At 41.0% G+C, this 4,167-nt stretch overlaps 1 non-coding gene across 1 annotated transcript; it reads left to right on the top strand.

The window, feature by feature from the left end:
- The first annotated feature begins 3,813 nt into the window (after positions 1–3,813).
- LOC113241407 (U6 spliceosomal RNA) lies at positions 3,814–3,915 on the top strand. Its single transcript, XR_003311570.1, has one exon. It is a non-coding gene; the product is annotated as a U6 spliceosomal RNA (small nuclear RNA).
- The last annotated feature ends 252 nt before the right edge of the window (positions 3,916–4,167 follow it).

Below are 4,167 nucleotides of genomic sequence, written 5' to 3'. Positions count from 1 at the left end.
CGAGCACCCTATTGTAACTGCTCATTTACGCACCATTTTTTGTGTGTGCGCCAGACTGTAAGCTCTGCGAGGGCAGGTCTGTTGCTGCCTTTCTCACCCCTCCAAGCAGAGGTGCTTAAAAATGTTTGATGGGTGGACAAGGGAATGACTTCTCCCGGTGCTTTCTCAGCAGTGGGGGAGGACTGTTCCCCCCAGAGCTGCCATTCTTCACGGGCTCCTAGAGAATCACTAGCCCCCTTCCTACCTCAAGGAATCTGGCTCAAGTTCTGGGGGTGGGGTGGGGGTTTAGGTTAGATGATGTTTGAGAAACACCAAGCAGTCACTTCTGCAAAAAATTAACCAGTAAGTCAGAGTCCAGACACTTTGGCCCTTACCTTTGAGCAGTACGTGGCTTTCCTCTCTATTTGATGGTTTTATTCCAAGGGCTAACCCACCAATCTCAATATGTGGAGATGGAAAGTGTGGTTCTGAAGTCAGACGGCGGAAGTTGAAAACCAGTTCCATCGCTCTGGGCAAATCGCTTCACCTCGATAAACCTCAGTTCCATCATCTGTGAAGTGGGGCCAATACAAGCCCACCTCACATAGTTGCCATGAGGATTAAAGGAGACGAATGCTGAAAAGCATTTAACATGGTCCCTGGCACATAGTATGTACTGTAAATATGAATATAAATATTGCAGTATTATTATTTTCCTATAGCTAGCAGGAGGCCCTCATATGCTGGGACTTCCTGACTGTGTGGCAGACAGGTTAGGTGACTATATTGTTTACACACACACACACACACACACACACACACACTCACACATGTGCATGCACCAGTTGATGAAATCAAACAAGGAGCTCCATGCTTATTCAGGAAAATAGACTAATTGAATTAAGAAAAGCAAAGGCACGCTTGTATTATGAGTCCATGACCTCATCAGAGAGAGAGAGAGAAAAAAAAGCAGAAATAGTAATCTATTCCAAGAACAAACAATCTCCTTGGACATTGGCCCACGGCACTGCAGAAATTTCTGGCACCATGGACCTTACTCTCTGCTCCGGCACTCCTTCCTAGCTGCTGTGGGACGCCGGACCTGGCAGCACATTTGTAACCCAATGAAAAACGCATCAGGGTCCCCAAAAGGTGAAAATGCAGTGTCTTCCAGGGTGACATGGGCTTTTAGATACTTCCGGTCTGGAGGCCAAAATACCTAAAACTCAAAGATGAAAAATTTGTTCCATCTGGAAGGGAACTTACGGAATTCCTCTAGAAGGATCTGGGCTACTCGCAGGCAAGACAGTGGCCTGGCCAATGCCACAGTGAGACCAGGCAAGGGCCCTTCTTCCACCGCGCAGCCTCCCTGGTGAGATGAACCTCTTCCCTGCAAGCTTATGAATATCAATGAGCCCACACCACGTGCAACAGAGCCAGAACATATTGCAGCAGCCAAATTGCAAGCTGGCTCCCAAAGCTTGGCCAAAGGAGCATATAATTCAAACACTGGGGCTGAGGCTGGCACCGCGCCTGAGCCGAAGGAGAGATGGAAGAAACCTCCGCTCAAACCTCTGAAACCTCTGGCAGATGAAGAGGAAAGAAAAAAGGAGCTGGCGTGCAGGAGCTTTCATCACTGCCCTGTGAACCTCTCGACCCTGGTCGGTCATCCAGAAGTCAAAATGAAGTGTTCTCCACCAAAGCAAGGCATGAGAAAGGAACCCAATGCCCAGAATGCGTGCTCTGATTTGGCATAAATAAGAACTTGATGAACATTGAAAAGCAGTGAAATTCTTTCATTCAACAAATAATTACGGGGCAGTCACTATAAGTCAGGCTCTCTGCTAGGCGCCGGGAATAGGTTGGAAAAGAGGAAATAGTTCCTGATCTCAATGAATTTACAGTGGCAGCGGTGTGTGTGCGCGGGGGTTGGGCAACTAAAGGGGGTGAAGGAATGAGTACAAGCAGGAAAGAATTTCAATGTGCTGTGCTGTTCCTGTGTCTCGAAGTTCTTTCCTTTATAAGATGTAGTGTTCCATAATTTCTTTTCCTAGTCACCTGTGGATGACATTTGGTGTGTTTCCAGTTGGGGACTATTATGAAAGGGGTGATGAACGTTCATGTCTTCACAGGATGTACATTTTCATTTCTCTTGGGTTAATATCTAGAAATGGAACTGTGGGGTGGAATGGTAAGTGTATATTTAACTTCATGAGAAACCAACTGTTTTCCAAAGTGGCTGTACCATTTTGCATTTCTATCCTCTGTGTCCTGGAGTCTATCCTTGTCAACATTTGCTATTACCTGTTTAAAACAATTTAGTCATTATGGAGGGTGGAAGTGGTAGCCCGCTGTGTTTTATTAGCATTTCCCTAATGATTAATGATGTGGAGCTTTTTTTTCCCCTTCATGTTCTTTCGTTATTAGTGCATTTTCTTCGGTGAAATGTCTGTTCAAATATTTTACCCATTTAAAAAATCAGATTGCTTGTCCTATTATTATTTTGTGAATTCTTTACAAAATCTGGATACGAGTCCTTATCAGATTTTGCAAATATTTGCAATATTTTCTCTCAATATGTTAAAGTTGGCTTTTTGCAGACAGCATATAGTTTCTTGTAGACAGCATATCTTGCTTTTTTCTCATCCAATCTGATGATCTTTGTTTTTTAATGGAGTGGGTTTTTAAAAAATGGATTTATACTTGATATATAACATTGCATTTGTTCCAGGAGTACAATATAATATAGATTTGATATATATAATAATGGACTGTTTAGATTACTTACATTCATTGTAATTATTGATATGATTGGCCTTTTAGTATTGTTTTCCACTGATCCCAATATGCTCTTTGTTCTCTTTTTGTTTCTTAATTTTTTTTGAAGATTGGTTTATTTATTTTAGAGAGAGAGAGTGCATGAGCAGGGGGAAGAACAGAGGGAGAGAGAGAGAGGGAAAGCAGAGTCTCTGTTGGGTGGGGAGCCTGACATAAGGCTCGATCTCAGGACCCTGAGATCATGACCTGAACTGAAACCAAGAGTTGGATGCTTGCTCACTGAGCCACCTGGGCACCCTTCTTTGTTTCTTTATTCATTTGTAGTAGTCTAATCTTTTCATGATTCTATTTTGCCTCCACTATTGGCTTACTAGCTATACCTCCTTTAAAAATTGTTTTTAGTGATTACTCTAAGATTTACAGTATCTAACAAATCATAACCAATTATAGTCTACCTTTATTTTTATTTTTTAAAAGACTTTATTTTTAAGTAATCTCTACACCCAACATAGGACTCGAACTTACAACTCCGAGATCAAGAGTCACATGTTCCACCAACTGAGCCAGCCAGATGCCCCCGTGGTCTCCATTTAAATAATCTTATATCATTTCATGTGACATGTAAGAATAGTACACTGAAAACAGTACTTAAAACAGTACACTTCCATTTTCTTCCTCTGGTCCTTGGTGAAATTGTTGTCATGCATCTTGCTTGTGCATATGTTATGAACCCCACACACTTTATTATGTTTTTTTTAAATAGTCACGTATCTTCTAAAAAAATTAAGTAGGAGAAAGCATGTTTTTATTTTTACCCACATATTTACTTTCCCTGGTGTTTTTTATTCTTTTGTGTGGAATAAAATTTCCATCTGTTATAATTTTTTGTTTTCTGCCTGAAAAGTTCCTTTAAAATTCCTGCAGTCTACTAGTCACACGGTTTTTGTTTTATTAGGAAAAGTCATCTTTCACCTTTATTTTTTTTTCCTTTTTCTTCCTTTCTATGGTATGCTTACATTTATAATGTTGGCGCCTCTGCATTTAAAAACACATAGAGTGCTTGGATTGGCAGCACGTAGAGTTGGAAAGACACAGGGGCAGATTGGCACGGTCCCTGCCCAAGGATGACGTGCAAATTTAGAAGCATTCCAGTCTTTTGTACAGAATACAGTGCACTTGAAAATAGTTAACGTAGTAAATTTTATGTTATATATATATTAGACCACAGTAAAAAAAAAAAAATGCATAGAAATGAGTCTAGAGGGGCACCTGCCTGGCTCAGTTGGTAAGCATGCAACTCTTGACGTTGGGATTTTAAGTTCGAGTCCCACGTTGGGTGTAGAGATTACTTAAAAATAAAATCTTAAAGAAAAGAAAAAGAAAAAGAAATGGGTCTAGAAATACACGTAC

The sequence above is a fragment of the Ursus arctos genome, unplaced genomic scaffold (assembly GCF_023065955.2).
Source record: "Ursus arctos isolate Adak ecotype North America unplaced genomic scaffold, UrsArc2.0 scaffold_30, whole genome shotgun sequence".
In the NCBI taxonomy this organism is placed as follows: Eukaryota; Metazoa; Chordata; class Mammalia; order Carnivora; family Ursidae; genus Ursus; species Ursus arctos.
The sequence above is the reverse complement of the archived record's forward strand: the minus strand, read 5'-3'. Positions and strand labels throughout refer to the sequence as shown.